The following is a 17888-nucleotide window of genomic DNA, read 5'->3' on the forward strand; positions in this document are numbered from 1 at the left end:
TCAAGATAGAGTTACAAGTTAATTCTACAAGATAGAACTAACAAACTTTACTGATTGACTTGAAGTGGAGGGTGAAGGGGGAGAAAGAAATTAAAATGGCTCCCTGCCTGGATGAATGTTAGTGGTTCCACTGGAATAGGAGAGAGAGGAAAGAGAGGACTGTGAAGACAGGAGTCAGTACTCAGGGACCTGTTGAACTGATGTGCCAGTGGAGGTACCTGAAAGGCAGTTAAAAACCAGAGTAGTTGGGGAAAGGATGCAGGGTTTGAAACATGGTGGATGACGTGGACCAGCAACAAACTACCAACACTGTAGAAGAGCCCCTGGATCTCATCAGGCTCAGCCTGGATGAGCGAATTTATGTGAAAGTGAGAAATGACAGAGAGCTTTGAGGCAGATTACATGCTTATGATCAGCATTTACATATGATATTGGGAGATATGGAAGAAACTGTGACTACTATAGAAATTGATGAGGAAACATATGAAGAGATAGATAAATCAACAAAATGGAATATTCCAATGCTTTTTGTCCAGGGAGATGGTGTTGTACTAGTTGCCCCTCCATTAAGAGTTGGCTGAAACAAAGAATTTATCATGTATGGAATATAGGAGCTTTTGTATGATTGCCTCTTTTTTTTTTTAATATTTTATTTATTTGACAGAGACACAGCGAGAGAGGGAACACAAGCAGGGGGAGTGGGAGAGGGAGAAGCAGGCCCCCCACGGAGCAGGGAGCCCGATGTGGGGCTCGATCCCAGGACCCCGGGATCACGACCCGAGCCGAAGGCAGACGCCCAACGACTGAGCCACCCAGGCACCCCATGATTGCATCTTTAAATGTAGAAGACATTCAAAAGAGAAACCTGCATAAATTTTGATATTAAGAAATGACCAAGGATTCTTCCACTCCTGAAATGAGTTGATTTGCGGATAACTAAAAAATTCTTAAGCTAAAGGGCATTTTAATTTTTTTCCAACCCTTTCAATAAATGTGATCACCAAGATGTAGAACTCTTTTTTTCAGGGAAAAAAAACCAAAAAACCAGAGTAGTTAAATATTCAGAGAGAAACTGGAGTAGAGTTAAAGATGGGGGGGGGGGTGGCCATGGACAGATACAAGCAGTAGTTAAAGCCCAGGGAATGGATGAGCTGGTTGAGAGAGGCCATAAGTGAGAAAAGAAAAGGTCCAAGGTCATTTAAGGGGAACACAGAGGAAGGAAAGCCTGTGGGAATAACATTGGCATTTCTTTGATGCATAATAGGATTTCTCAACTGACTGAACAGATACTCTTTGAAAAGAATGACTCTCTTTAATCTTTCTAAATCTGTCTGAATTATCTGTAAAGGCACCTCTGGGAATTCCAGAAGATTGATCCCTTAATATAGGCAGATACCTTTTATGCAAAATGAATGTTTAAAAAAGTAAATCATTTGAAGTAATTTTAACAAAGTCATAGTTATGGCTCTTGTTAACATATTACTACTATATATTGTGATTATATACTTTTATGTCTATCCCTTCTCACTAGACTATAAAATCCTCAAAGGCCCCAGTGTTGGTGTCTAGTCTGGTACCTGGAATATAGTACACAGTTGATAAATATTTGTGAATTACTATGAATTTGAGTTTTAAAGTTCAATATATAGAGTATAACTCAGTTCCAGTAATCTTTCCAATGGAAATGTTAAATTGGCAAAATATACTATAGTTCTAAATGTGGTAGTGCCCTTCATAATAGTCCACATTGATAGTGATGCATGATATATTTATAAAATATCATTTAGTAAAGAGGATAAATCAACTAAAACTATATATAGTAACAAGGATGAATTTCACAAATATATTGAATGAAAACAAGGGCAAAGGTAGAATTCCAATTATATGAAGTTTAAAAACAAACAAATCTAATGCATCAGTTTTAGAAGTCTGGAGAGTAGTTACCTTTGGAGGCAGTGTAGTGATGGGGAAGAGGCACAAGGAGGACTTTTGCAGAACTGGTTGTGTTCTATTTCTTGATCTGGGTGTTCTTTTCATGAGCCCATTAAATTTGTCATCATTCATTAAACTGTACACTTATTATTTGTGCATTTTTCTGTATGATGGCTAGACTTCAATAGAATATTGAAGAGAGAGGAACATAAATAATTCTGATACATGATACTACATGATAACTAATAACATTAAAGAATAATGCCTACAAGTGGAGGAGGAGTATATAGCCTTAAGCAAGTAATTGAACCTACAGTAATCAACTAATAAGAAAAAGAGAGTAAAAGGAAGAAGTCAGTGGGTTTCAGACCTGAAGACTCATGCTTATTATTAGCTGAAGACTCAAGTGGTTGCTGATAACTACATACCTGCGTGGGATCAAAACCCAAAGTGGTCTTGCTGTTTGATAAGACCATCTTAGTTTCTGAGCATTCAGCACAACTCTCACCGAAGGAAACTTCACTTCATTAGATGAAAACTCTGAGAATAAACCACTTCTACTCAGGCTGTGATGGAGTGACTGGTATTATCCTAGACCCCTTGCCATCAGTGAAATATAGATAAACATGGACAAAAGATGAAACACACCTATTTTAGACACTGAACAACAGGCTATACAAGACTATAATCTCTAAGAGAAAGGGAACAAATGAGGTAAGTTCAAATTTCCTCAGCTTTAGGCTTAAAGGCACTTAGATTCTGGCACAGAGAGGAGGAACCTGAAGCAGAACAGCCTTGCTCAGTTGAGGAGACAGAGATTTTAGTTTGGTGAGATTAAGATTGCTGGAATTTGCCCAGAAAATGTGTGAGAAGTGGATACTATACAGAGAAAAAAACCTCCAGAAATCTGCACACAGTCTAGGGGGATAAGAATATTGGGGAAAAAAACAATGTCCAGAGAGCTATGAACTGAACAGCTGTGAAGCTCACAAAGTTTTAGGAGACCTTTCCATTCTGATCAACCACAGTGGAGAGATCTCATTAAACATCTAGAACATTCGTTAGAGATGCCAGAAAGCCCAAGTCTTATGAATAAAAATAATCTAGCTATAGAGTTAAACTACCAGAAATCCATTCTAGCGGAGCATAAAGTTAAGCTTTGAAAGTATCAAGCTGATCCACAAGTAAATTAACTGCAGGCCAGAACAAAGCTCAACAGTTCTTGAAGGAACACAACACAATCTAGACTCTATCACTCAATAAAAACAAACAAACAAACAAAAACCACTAGACCTGCAAAGAAGTAGGAAAATGTAATCTATAACGAGGAGAAAAGTTAGTCAATATGGAGACCCAGAAATGACAGAGATGATGGAATTAGCAGATAAGGACTTTGAAACTATTATTGTAAATATTACTTAAAGGAAAACATAAACACATTGAGGCAAGAAATGGAAACTATTAAAAGGTCCAAATGGAACTTCTAGAATTGAAAGATATAATACCTGAAATGAAAAATTAATTAGATGGGCCTGACATAAATTTAAACACTACAGAAAAAGACAAGCAAACTTGAAGACAGGAAGCAGAAACTATCCAAACCAAATCACAGAGAAAAAAAGAGGATTAAAAAATGAATAGCTTCAATGATCTATGAAACAAAATTAAACAGTCTAATGTTTATATAATTAGAGTCTCAAAAATTAGGGTAGTAGGGTGGAGCAAAAGAAAATATTTGAGGAAATAATGGCTGTTAATTTTCTATATTTAGTGAAAGATATTAACCCAGAGAGCCAAGAAACTCAATGATCCTCAAGCAAGATGAAGACAGAGAAAACTACAAATTACATCAATGCATATTGATGAAAATCAATGACAAAAAGTTGCCAGAGAAAATAGGGGAATATTGAATTCTTGAAGAAAGAAGAAAATGGACCAAGATCTTTAAAGGGTTGAAAGGAAAAACTGTCAACCTATAATTGTACTTCCAACAAAAACATCTCTTAAACACAAAAGAGAAATAAAGACATGTTTCAGACAAAGACAGAATTCTGTGCCAGCATATCTGCTTTACAAGAAATGTTTTTCAAAGTTCCTCAGGCTGCAAAAAAAAAATTACATCATATAAAAACTTAGATTGGTATGAAGGAATGAAAAGTGCTAGAAATGGTAAATATTTGAGTATATCTAAAAGATTTTTCTAATTTTTAATCTCTTTAAAAGATAACTGACTTTCTTGAACAAAATAAAAACAAACATATCTATATGTGAAGAACCTTATAACATTCCATTTCCCCTCTCCTGTTCATTAATATATCACTGTCATAATCCTCATACACTTTATTTCTACATAGTATCAATGTGAATACATATGCACGTGCACACGTGCACACACACAAATAGACAACGTGCAGGATGAAGGAAATACTCGCTGGTGGCAGAACTAGACTGGCCTTAGAGCATTTGTTGTTCTGGGGCAGTAATGGTTAAGATTTAAAGTGGGTATTAGAAAGTACAGGTTAAATCTAGCTCCCAGTTAGTAACTATCAGACGCTGAGCAAGTTACATAACTAGCCCAAACCTCAATTTCCTTATCTGTATAATGCAGGTAGGGCCTATTTACTAGCACGGGCATGAAGATTAATTAAATGGTCATATATAAAGTGTTAGCACATCGCCTGGCTGCCAATAATAAGGACCTGACAAAGGACGACTATTACTATCCTGAAGTCAAACATGTCCCCACCTTGCCAGATATCAACTTGTTCAGACACCGGTTGATCAAGATGATATGACAGGAACTAGGGAAAGCAGAGGGTGGCCAAGTGGCACTAAAATTCTCCATCTTCCAAAGAAGGATAAAAGAAATCATCTAAAGTCAGTAAATCGGTCATTAGAGACTAACGGCAACCCCTAGAAGAGTTAAAAACAGAAATTGTTTATAGTGATTGCCTCTGAGAAGTGGGATTGGGGGAAGAAAGAAAAGATTTTATTATTCATAGTATACCCTTTTATGCTGTTAAAAATTTTATCACACATTAAATATTGCATAGAACTTCAAAACCTAGTTCTATAATTCATAAAGTACATCTGGAACAAGTAGAAAGGTTAAACAAATATACCCGAATCTGTATAAAAATGGCACTTCTTGAGTGCTTCCCATCCTCACCACCACTGAAGGGGAAACTGCTTGTGTGTGTGTGTGTGTGTGCGCACGCGCGCGCACATGCATGCAAACATGTGCACCCCTGTTTGTCTGGAAAATAAGTGCTTGATGGTTTAATACTGGAATTATCTACTGACACTTTGCTTACGTCTTCTCCCTCCTTGGGCCTCATATTACTAAAAATTAATATTTGCCCTTTTGGTTGATAGCATGAAAAGTTGGAAGATGATCCAGTAATGGGAAAATAGAAATAGAGCAGACACCTAGGATGCAGGGAAAATAATAGAGTGCCCTGGATAGGCAGAGGATGCGGGAAATACCTAAAATCAGGTCTGCATTGCTGGTGGGTATCTATTCGCTTTGCAAATTGCTTGTGAACTCTCACCCCACCCCTGCCCTGTGGGTCCTAGCTTAGACTCCAGCTTTGGACAACAGAAGTGAGTTAGGAAGAGATTAAGAGTTGTGGACACTGGAGCATGTATGTTCTCACAGCAGATGGGGAAATAGGTTGGCTTCTATTATTATTATTATTATTATTATTATTATAAAAATTGCTTTTCTTCTTTGTTTCATAACATTTTACTCCAAGAAAGTTAAGATGCTAGACAGACACCATAAGCCTAACACAAAGCACAGAGCATCAGTGTGGTATAGAACATAGTCATAGAATGTAGCCAAAGTAACGGCCTCAAGGTCCAAGCCAGGCTATAAGGTGAAAGGGACTGTGCCCTAATGAGGTCCTCTCAGAAACCAGCAATCCTGGCAATTAAGACCCCTGGATAAGTCAAGTCATTGGGACCGTGGACTTTGACTCCAGACAGTCCTGGGTCCCAATCCTACTTCTGCTCTTTCCTATCAGTGTGCCTTTGGCAAGTTGTTTAACATCTCTGAGCCTCAATTTTCTTATCTGTAAAATAGGGATAATAAAAGACACACTTTTTTTAAAGTACTTATTATCTGTCATTCTACATGTATTACCTCATTTCATTCTCACAGCAGCTGGACACTATTATCATCCCATTTCATTTATTTTATCTTTTAAACATTTTTGTGTATTTATTATGTTTCACAAAATTACACCTTGCAGTCTAATACAAATAAAATTTTTTAAAAATTTGTATATTTCATGAAGCAAACCATATACTAGGTAGTCCAACTATTAAAATAAAGCATGTTATAATTCTTAATCAGCAAGTTTTTTTTCTTCCAATTTTTATTTAAATTCTAGTTAGTTAACATACAGTGTAATATTGGTTTCAGGAGTAGAATTCAGTGATGTATCACTTACAGACAATACCCGGTGCTCATCATAACAAATGCCGTCCTAATACCCATCACCCATTTAGCCCATCCTCCACCCACCTCCCCTCCAGCAACCCTCAGTTTGTTCTCTGTCATTAGTGTCTCTTATGAATTGCCTACCCCCCTCCTTTTTTTGCCCTTCCCACACATTCATCTGTTTTGTTTCCTAAATGCCACATATGAGTGAAACATATGATATTTGTCTTTCTCGGACTAACTTATTTTGCTTAGCATAATACACTCTAGCTCCATCTACGTCACTGCAAATGCCAAGATTTCATTCTTTTTGATGGCTGAGTAATATTCCTGTGTGTGTGTGTGTGTGTGTGTGTGTGTGTGTGTGTACCACCCTTCTTTATCCATTCATCAGTTGATGGACACCTGGGCTCTTTCCACAGTCTGATTATTGTTGATAATGCTGCCAGAAACATCGGGGTGCGTGTACCCCTTCAAATCTGTATTTTTGTATCCATTGGGTTATTATCCCATTTTATAGATGTGAAAATAGAGGCTCAAAGAGAGGCTAAGTCACTTGTCTGAAGTCACACAGTTGGTAAGTAAGGCAGCCAGAAGGGTACCCAGCAGCAGACTCCAAGAGCCCTTCTATTAACCATTACACTAAAATGTATGATAAAGTTCTCCTGAGGATTAAATGAAATGCATTTAATAGTGGTTGGCATACTTTGAGCATTTAATAAAGAACAAGCATTATAATGAGAGCTGGGTGGAATCCAAATCCCAAATTATAACAAATTTGGGGTTAAAGTGGATTGCGCTGTACTTTTATCATCTAGGGCAAAGTCTAAAGTACAGGCATCCGTCCACACTTTCAGGAAATTTGTAAGCAGAAAGCAAGTTCCCACAGGAGGATACAGGTTTCCCAGGGGCAGCGCAGCAGGGCAGTGGCCATAAATCATTTTTATAGGAGTTACCTTTCCCAGAGAGGGAACGGATGAGAGTAGGAAAGCAAGAAGTTGCTGGAGAAAGTCCCAGTGGTATCAAGGCCGGGTGCGGGGGTGTTGGGGGTGGGGGGGGGACGCTCCCCTGCCCAGCTGTGACTGCTTGGGATCCAGCTCTGTGACTTCTAAGCTTAAGAAATAGAGATGGCGAGAGCCAAGTGAATGTATCCAGACCCGCACAACTGCATGGAACCCAGCCTCTTGATTCCCAGGCCAGTGAGTCAACCCGGCAGGGACAAGAAGCTAAGCAAGATGCACAGAGCCGAAGCATGAGTTCTGCATGCTAGGTAATGCGTGCATCCTCTTTTGTTCCTCCACCATCCCTCACCCGACCCTTGAGAGGACTGCAACCTTGTCTGTTTCGCGCCCCACTCTACCCCTGCTAGGAACCCTAAGTGGTCCACTGCAGGCACTCAAGCATTAGTTGAATGAGTTACATGAAAAATGGCATTAAGATAAACATAAATATATTAGGGAATAGAATGGAAAATTGGCATACGTGTCTAAGATGGGACAGGGGACTTTAAAGAAACATCCCATCTCTGACGAGGGCTTTAAACTCTGTCTCCAGAAATTAAAGTTCACAGTTCCAAGTTCACACTTTTAGCTATTAGGGATACTTGGATGGAAACGTTTCAGAAGCGCAGAACACACTATACCATGCTACCTCTTTTCCTCCTCTTATGGATCTTTTTAATGTATTATCATCTCTTTATAATTATGAAGGAGAACTGAAGAAAGGAGAGCATGGCTAGTGCTGGGGAAAATATCTTGCACACCGCAGCTTGCATGCAGACCTGGGTTTCCTTCAACTTTGGATCTACACTGCTGGTTTCATAGTCTGTTGCACACCCTCAGAAAAGCTTTCCCCTGACATTTCTTTTTTAACTTTATTTTATCATGGTAAAACATAAATAATGTAAAATTGACCAGTTTAACCATTTTAAGTGCACAGCTCAGCGGCACTAAGTGAGATTACATTGCTGTACAACCATCACCACTATCCCCCTGCAGAACTGTCATCATCCCAGGCTGACACTCTGTACCCGTTAAACATTAACACCCCTTTCCCTCCTCCTCTCGGCTTCCAACAACCACCATTCATTCAATCTCTGTCGCTATGCATTTGACTATTCTAGGCTCCTCATCTAAGTGGAATCATAGAGTCTGTGTCCTTTTAGGTTGGGCTTATTTCACTTAGTGAAATGTTTTCAAGGTTTGTCCATGTTGCAGTATGTGTCAGAATTTCATTCCTTTTTAAGGCTGAATAATAGTCCATTATATGTATATACCACACTTTGTTTATCCATTCATCGGGTGGTAGACATTTGGGCTCTTTCCACCTTTCCGCTATTGTGAACAATGCTGCTATGAACACTGTTGTGCAAATTCTCTGTTAGATTCCCTGCTTCCAATTCGTCTGGGTATCTAACCAGAAGTGGAATTACTAGATCAGGAGGTAAATTCTCAGTTGCATTTTTTTTTTTTTAAGATTTTATTTATTTATTTGACAGAGAGAGACACAGCGAGAGAGGGAACACAAGCAGGCGGAGTGGGAGAGGGAGAAGCAGGCTTCCTGCTGAGCAGGGAGCCTGATGCGGGGCTCAATCCCAGGACCCTGGGATCATGACCTGAGCCAAAGGCAGACACTTAACGACTGAGCCACCCAGGTGCCCCTCAGTTGCATTTTTTTGAGGAACTGACCCTGGCTTTTTTTTTTTCCTGTTATATTTCCAGAGTCAGTTTTTATCATCTATTCAAACAGTTTATTTTGCCTCTCCAATATACTATCCTACATTTAGGCTAAACTACCTCTCTTTGGCTAGTTCCCTCTTTCATTTATCAAGGTATTTAGAATTATGATTTTATGTTCCACAGTACTGATCTTCCCCAAAACATGAACACTAGACCCCACTCCTTGGAGCAAACTGCCATTTTCTGAATCATAAGTTGCATTAGTTAAAAGAGTAAGAAACGAACTTTTTTTGGGGGGGGTAGGGAGGAGCCTTTCAAATCAGTACGAAGATACCAGTCTGATATGAATCAGGTAGACATACCAGGAGAAGAGAGCTCCTGATTTACACATGTCTCACTCAGGAACATCCCTGACATATAAAGAGTAGCAGAAATCAGGAGTCCAACTCCTCCGCTGCAGTAGCTGGAGGTCTCCACCTGCCACCACTGTGGTGATGAGGATCCTGCACTCTCACTTTTTCATGGAACAGCTAGAACCCACTGTTACAGGATTTTTTCTCCTTCGGTGCCCATGGTTCTTGGTCATGCCACTTCAAAGAATGAAGAGGCAGACCAGGCAGAGTGGTGGGCAACAAAGCAAGGTTTATTGAGTGATAGTGAAGCAAAGTTTATTGAGTGGTAGTACAAAGCTCCCAAAGAGGGAGGGGACCCGAGAGGGTCACCACTGGAGTTTCTAAGTCTAGGGTTCTTCATGGGCTTGTTGGAGGGCTGTTTTATTGATAAGGAAAGTCTTTGTCCTAAGATGGCCAACCGAGCCAGTGAGAGAGTCCCAGTCCTTGCCCCAGGGCTCTTCTGTGTTCTTCTCCCTGCTCGGCTTCCAGCGCACACCAATCCAGGTCCTTCTCCCTGCCCTGCTTTGTGCAGGCGCCAAAATTGCCAAGTACGCGGAAGTAGAAGTGTATAAATTGCCCCCTTTGTTTGTGCTCGGGGCTCAGACCTTTAGAGACCACTCTCCTCTGAGCCCGCCGGCCTTAAATAAACCTATCCTCCAAGATCTACGAGTGCCGCTTTGTTCTTCTGTCAGGCGATCCAATCCAGGTTCCGTAACATTTGGTTCCCTGACTGGGAAACCCAACTGCGCTGGCCCATTGTAGCCACCGGTTTGGGGGCAACGGTGGGGCAGTGACGGAAGGAGGGATCGTAATGGAGAAGGCACGCCCTGCCTAATTTTCGGTAGTCTCCCACTCCGGTCGCCTCAGGCCAGCCCCGCTCTGCTGTTCCTGCCAGACTCGAGTAGACTTGGCAGGTGAGGACCTGGTCCGAACGTCAGATTCCGGTAAGGCCTGGGGCCCCAGGACCCAGACAGGCCCACCCCCACTGGGGCGGAAGGGGAGTCTGATCACCTCCCAGAGACCTCTTACAGGTCTCACAGGTAGGGATTCCCAGGGAGGGAATGTAATAACTTCTGGAGTGTGAATGCGTGAGTGAATGTGCAGTCCAACCTGGCTTGCTCAAGTGGACTGATTCTGTGACTCCATGGGCGGGCACCCTTAAAGTCCCCAGAAGCCTACGGAGTCTGAGTGGGCCCATCTGTGATTCTGTGGTGAATGGCATAGTGGCGGCATTGGAATAGTTTCCGATCGTAAGTCACAACACTGAGACCGCTAGGGCTAAGCCTCACCTAAGCTCCTTCAGAACACGGCCAGACGGGCATCTGATTGGTCTCCTCACCTCAGGAGGCACCCCCCTTTTGTCTATCTCTGCTCCACCGCACACGGGGACATCACCATGGGGTCAGGACAGAGTAAACCTACAGTTCTAGAGGCCATGATCAAAAATTTCAAGAAGGGGTTTTCAGGAGACTATGGAGTCAGGATGAACCCCGGAAAATTGAGAACCCTATGTGAATTGGAATGGCCCACCTTTGATGTCGGGTGGCCTTCAGAAGGGACACTGAATGTCCCAACGATTTGTCGAGTATGGCGAGTCATAACAGGAAAACCAGGACACCCTGACCAGTTTCCGTACATTGACTCCTGGCTAGGAATTGCTCAGACCCTTCCCCCCTGGGTGCGATTCACTTGCAATAGGCAGGGACAGGCCAGGGTCTTAATCGCCTCATCCAAGCGACCTAAAGAAAATCAGCAAAAGCCCCAGTCTCCACAAATCCTAGCCGGAGATCCCAAGAAGGAACCGATCTTGCCCCCACCGTACATACCCCCAAGACCATCTACACCTGGCCCTTCAGTTCCAGACACTCCACCACCATTGGTTTCACTGCCACCCCCAGGCCCAGAGGATCCACCGGCGCCCCCAGGCCCAGAGAATCCACCGGTGCCCCCAGGCCCAAAGGATCCACTTTCTCCAGGACCAGCAGCCAGGCTGCGCCCAGGCTGGGTGCAAGCGCCCTCCAAATGCTGGTACGAGAGACGCAGGAACCCGAGAGGCGCAATAAAGACGGGATGGTCCAACCCGGCCGTTCCATGATGTATTATCAGCCCTTCTTCACCACCAACCTCCTCAACTGGAAACCTAACACCCCATCCTACTCTGAGAAACCACAGGCCATGGTAGACCTCATAGAATCCCTCTTCCAGACTCATCAGCCAACCTGGGAAGACTGCCAACAGTTACTCTGCACCCTGTTTAACACAGAGGAAAGAAGGAGAATAATGAAAGGTGCACGGCAATACCTGGAAGAGCACGCACCAGTGGGAGTCATCAACCCTGCTGCCTGGGCTAATACGGCCGCACCCGAAGAGCACCCAGCATGGGGCTTCACTAGAACCAAGGGACAGGCCCACATCCACCAGTACTAAGAGGCCCTCCTCCGGGGAATCCAGGCAGGAGCTAAGAAACCCATGAACATGACTAAGATATCCTCGGTCACTCAACAACCAGGGGAGTCCCCCGGGGACTACTACGAAAGACTATGTGAAGCCTACAGGATATATACTCCATTTGACCCCGAGGCACAGGAAAGCCAACAGATGGTAAACACCTCCTTCGTGGCTCAGGCTGCCCCAGACATCAGAAAAAAACTTCAGAAACTAGAAGGTTTTGCCGGGAGGAACATCACCCAACTAATAGAGATTGCCAATAAAGTCTACATGAACAGGGAGGTCGCAGCCGAACAGGAAGCCGACAAAAAGATGAAAAAGAAAGTTAGCCTCCTTGCCGCTGCCCTGAAAGAAAAGGACAACACAAAGATGGGGTGACCCCAGCCATTGAAAGGGGGGAAGTCCAGAACCCCCTTGGCAAGGGATCAATGTGCCTACCGTAAAAAGAAAGGGCACTGGAAAAACGAATGTCCCAATCGGGGAAAGGCTCAAAAGCCCAGCCGCTACAAGGAAGAACCCCAAGAGGAGGACCTCATAGGCCTTGCGGGAATGGACTCAGACTGAGGGGGACCAGGCTCTTTCCTCCTTGGCCCACATGAGCCCACGGTCAGAATGAAGGTAGGGGGCCAACCAGTGACTTTAATGGTTGATACTGGGGCCGAGCACTCTGTTGTCACTTCCCCAGTGGTCCCTTTCAGCAAAAGGACTGCGACCATCCTCGGGGCCACTGGGACGCAAAAGATACAATAGCCCTTTTGCCAGGCTTGCCAGTGTGAACTCAGGGGCCACAAGGTCCGACATGAATTCCTTTATCTGCCTGACTGCCCCATCCCTCTCCTGGGCCAAGACATACTCTCCAAGCTTAGGGCTCAGATAACCTTTGAGCCCACTGGACACACTAGCCTCCGATTAACCCAAGGCAAGAGGAGATGGGGCATCTAATACTAGCAAATACCATGCCAAGGGAAGAAGAATGGAAGCTATTCTGTGCCCAGGCCCAACCGAGCAGCCCGCCGGAGTTCAGACTCGCCTGCCCTTCAGTATGGGCTGAAAACAACCCACTGGGACTAGCCCGGAATCGGGCCCCTATCATTGTTGAACTGATCCCAGGAGCCCAACCTCAGAGGCAAAGGCAATAGCCCCTTCCACAAGAAGCTAAGATCAGCATCCAAGAACATCTGACCAAACTCAAAGAAGCAGGTATTCTAGTCGAGTGCCAGTCAGCCTGGAATACCCCACTCCTGCCAGTCAAGAAGCCAGGAGGGGGATACCGACCAGTTCAAGACCTGTGGGCCATCTCTCTGCACCCAGTGGTCCCGAATCCATATACCCTCCTCGGCCAAATCCCAGGGCCGGCCAGGTGGTTCACTTGCCTAGATTTGAAGGATGCCTTCTTCTGCCTCCGCTTAGCTCCCCAGAGCCAGCCAGTGTTTGCCTTTGAATGGACTGAACCTGATACAGGGCACCAGATGCAACTGACTTGGATGCGCCTCCCACAGGGGTTTAGAAACTCACCAACCCTCTTTGGGGAAGCACTGGCTGCGGCCCTCGCCAGCTTCCCAAGAGAGGTCTCACAATGCACCCTCCTCCAGTATGTGGATAACCTCCTCCTCGCCAGTGACCCACCAAGGCCCTCCTACAGCTCCTGTCAGACTCGGGATACCGAGCCTCATGGAAGAAGGCACACATCTGCCAACAACAGGTCCGATACCTTGGTTTCCTCCTCACCCAAGGGAAAAGAGAACTAGGGCAGGAGAGGAAAATGGTCATCATCTCCCTGCCACAGCCCCAGACAAAAAGGGGCCTATGAGAATTCCTGGGGGCTGCAGGACTCTGCTGCATCTGGATCCCTGGGTTCTCAGCAATAGCAAGACCCCTTTATGATCTCTTAGGGGGACCAGATCGAGAACCCTCTTCCTGGACTGAGGAAGCAGAAGCCGCTTTCACAGAGATAAAGATCGCCCTGGGGCGGGCTCCAGCCCTGAGCCTACCAGATGTAGAAAAACCCTTCGATCTCTTTGTGCATGAAAAGGAAAAAATAGCTCTCGGGGTACTCACCCAGACTGTTGGACCCTGGCAATGGCCAGTTGCTTACCTGTCAAAGAAGCTGGACCCCTTGGCAGCGGGATAGCCACTGTGCCTCAGGGCACTGGCAGCCACAGTCCTACTCATCAAGGAGGCGGACAAACTTACCCTGGGGCAAGAACTTAACATCAAGGTCCCTCATGCAGTTGTGTCCCTCATGAACACACAGGGACACTGCTTCCTTTCCAAAAAACGCCTTTGTTACTGTACGTATACATGGAGCCATCTACAAGGAAAGGGGCCTCCTAACTGCAGCAGGAAAAGCTATCAAGAACAAGGAGGAGATACTGAGACTCCTTGAAGCCATCAGGCTTCCAAAGGAAGTAGCAACCCTGCACTGTGAGGGACACCAGAAAGGAGACGACCCCACAGCGCAGGGAAATCATCTGGCAGATGAGGCAGTCAAGACCACAGTCAGTGAGGACATAGACAGAGCCTCTTCCCTCACCATGGCCCTAACACCCCCAGAAGAAGTCCCTCTGCCCAGTTACACTAAAAAGGAAAAGGAATGGGCCATGGCTGAGGGGGCCACCCTGACTGAAAAGGGATGGTGGATAATGCCAGACGGGCGCATCTTTGTTCCAACAGCAACTGGAGGGCATCTAGTCAAGGAATACCACCAACTCACTCAGCTGGGAAAAACTGCATTAGAGCCCTTCTCAGGAAGCACTACTACATCAGTCAGCTGCCAGCACTATGCCGAGCAACGAGTGAATGATGCATAACATGTGCTAAAAATAATGCTCGGTCTGCACCACAGCCCCTGCCAGGTGTCCAGAGGATGGGAGCAACCCGCTTCGAAGATCTAGAGGTAGACTTCACAGATGTGCAGCCGAGCAGGGGATTCAAGTATCTCCTAGTAATAGTATGCACATACTCTGGGTGGGTTTAAGCTTTCCCGACCAGGACGGAGCAAAGCCAGGAAGTAGCTAAAGTCCTCTTGCGGGAGATCGTGACCCGGTTCGGCCTGCCATTAACAATCCATAGTGACAATGGACTCACATTTGTGGCAGACATTGTACAGGTCTTGACCAAATCTCTCAACATCACCTGGAGACTCCACACCACTTACCGGCCCCAAAGTTCAGAGAAAGTAGAACAAATGAATCACACCCTCAAGGGAACCTTAGGAAAGTTTTGTCGGGAGACTAACCTTCCATGGCCAGATCTGCTACCCCTAGCTCTCCTGCATGCTCGCTGCCCGCCCGGGGACATCAGGTTTCTCCCCATTCAAATTAATATATGAACAGCCTCCCCCGTGCTTGGGAAGCCTTTCAGGAAACTTGCATCAGGTTGGAGATAAAGGGATAAAGGAGCAACTTCAGGCCCTGGGGGCCACCCTAAATAAATTACAAAAGTACACCATTGAGAGGGCCCCAATCTCCTTAGGGTCTCAGGTACACTCCTTCCAGACAGGGGAGTCAGTTTGGGTCAAAGATTGGAAGAAAGACCCCCTCAAACCGCAGTGGACAGGGCCCCACATTGTTGTTCTAACCACCCCTACTGCCCTCAAGGTCTCAGGTGTCACTCCGTGGGTCCATCACTCAAGAGTGAAGAAAGCTCATCATTCGGACAAGGAGCCACGCCAGTGGAGAGTCCAGCCAGACTTCACGAACCCACTCCGGCTTCACCTTTGACGAGACTCCACCAACTGATGGACATCTGCTCACCATGGTCCCTGGCTCTCATTGGCGTGATTTCCCTCATCTTGGGAGTCGGACTCTACACTGTTGCCCCTCCTGACCAGACTTTCCCCCAGAGGCTCACCATTGTCATTGCTTATTGGGTGTCCCTAGGGTGTATTACTGCACTTACTTGTCCACGGGTTTCATCTGCTGACGGGTTAGCCATGATGGCTCCCTCTACCTAAGGTCATAGATCCCAATTTTACTGGCCTTCTGCTGTCTACTCCTGAGCGCATTTCACCGTGGTTTTCCTGGCCCCAGTCAGTCCTGGTCTTCTGCTACCTGGTGTGCTGTTCCTCCGCACTGCCTCTAGCTTGCCTGGCCCGGCAAGGGGGGCAAACTCTTGTATCACTGTTACTGGCAAATGGACTTTCCAGCTTATCCCCCTCAATCCTGCCCCAGCGGCCCCACTGACTTCTTCCACCTGGGAGGAGCACACACCAAAGGTTGACCTCCATTTTGATGGATGCCAGCTTCTTGATACCTCCTGGGAACCTCATAGATGGTGTTCCTACCATGACCCTCACTCAGGTTACCAGCTGGTAGATATCTACATCTGTGGGGGCCCTATGCATCAATAGCCAAACACCTGCCCCCAGTTCTACTCACAAGCCTGGGGATGCAAGTCCTGGGTGGCAACTTGGCCGGGAATGGAACAATGGTCCAATGGGTGGTGGAGCCTTAAACAGCACAATGACATCCAGATTTCCTTGTCACGCAAGGCCACCCCATCCTCTTGCTCTAACAATCACTGTATACTGCTCGCCCTCTCAGTCTTAGAACCCAATGCCACATCATGGGCTGTAGGAATCACTCTCCTCTTATCACTCTATAGGGACTGACCCCATGGCCAAGTTTATGATTAAGTCCACGTTCGCCCCAAGCCTTGCAGTCGACCCTCAGCATCAAACAGAAAATAACTCGCCCTGGTGCATCCCTGGGTCCCCCATCCACACACAGCAAGCATCTATAGTGCAACTGTTAGGTATGATTAACGCCTCCCACCAAGCACTTAACCACTCAAATCCACCCCTAGTGTCTGACTGCTGGATCTGTATAAAGCCCGGTCCCATCCAATACCTAGGTGTCATCCTCAACCAGTCTACCACGTCACCTCCCACCTCGGCACCGGGGACCACAGATGATCCCTTTCTGGCTCCGCTACCGCTTTATGGCAACTATTCCTCTCCCATCACAGGCCACAGTTGGGTCTGTGCGCCTAACAACACTTTTCTGGCTTGTGATCAAGGTGTATACATCTACATCACCCTGTTAGATCAATCATGCATGCTTGTCAGTCTCTTACCCGATCTTTCAGTCCTCCCTGGGAGCGATGCCCCACTCATATGGAGACGTCCTAGCCGCCCTCGACACTCCCCCACGGCCATCCCTCTTATCGTGAGCCTGCTGGCCACATCAGGTGCTGCCCTCGGTGCCACTGGCGTCGGGATGTCTCAGGTTCAGTACCAGGGGTTAACTCAACAACTCACGGCGGATTTTTCCGCCCTCTCAGTCAGCCCTGGCTCTGCAGCGCCAACTCGATTCACTGGCCTCAGTGAAACTTGCTCACGGCGCACAAGGGGCGGGCTCGACTTGCTCACGGCGCACAAGGGGGCTCTGCCTCTTCTTACAGGAGGAATGTTGTTTCTATACTAATGAGTCAGGGGTGGTCCAAGAAACTCTGACCCAATTACAAGAACGAGTACATCGCCGGTGGGAATCACTCCAGCGGACAACTTGGTGGGATACCCTCTCACAATGGTTCCCTTGGTTCGCCCCCCTCGTCGGCCCCCTCCTATTGCTTCTCCTCATAGTAGCATTTGGTCCTTGTATTCTTAATGCCCTTACTAGGTTTATCACTACTCAAATTGCTAAATCAGACTCCAGTTACTCCTTACTCATTATCACCCCTTAGAAGATGAAAGTGCCCTCTAAACTAGGTGTTTAAAGGGGCATCAAAGGGGGGGAATGATAAGGAAAATCTGTGTCTTAAGATGGCGGACAGAGCCAGCGAGACAGTCCCAGCCCTTGCCCCGGGGCTCTTCTGGATTCTTCTCCCTGCCCTGCTTCGCGCACGCGCCAAAAGTGCCAAGTATGCGGAAGTAGCAGTGTATAAATTGCCCCCTTTGTTTGTGCTAAGGGCTCAGACCTTTGAAGACCACTCTCCTCTGAGCCCGCCGACCTTAAATAAACCTCCTATCCTCCAAGATCTCTGAGTGCCGCT

The 17888-nt window shown here is 45.8% G+C and overlaps 1 pseudogene; it reads left to right on the forward strand.

Annotated features, from left to right (window-relative positions):
• The first annotated feature begins 272 nt into the window (after nt 1-272).
• LOC116649471 lies at nt 273-581 on the forward strand (annotated as a pseudogene).
• Nucleotides 582-17888: the final 17307 nt, after the last annotated feature.

This window comes from Phoca vitulina, unplaced genomic scaffold (assembly GCF_004348235.1).
Source record: "Phoca vitulina isolate PV1807 unplaced genomic scaffold, GSC_HSeal_1.0 scaffold48, whole genome shotgun sequence".
NCBI lineage: Eukaryota > Metazoa > Chordata > Mammalia > Carnivora > Phocidae > Phoca > Phoca vitulina.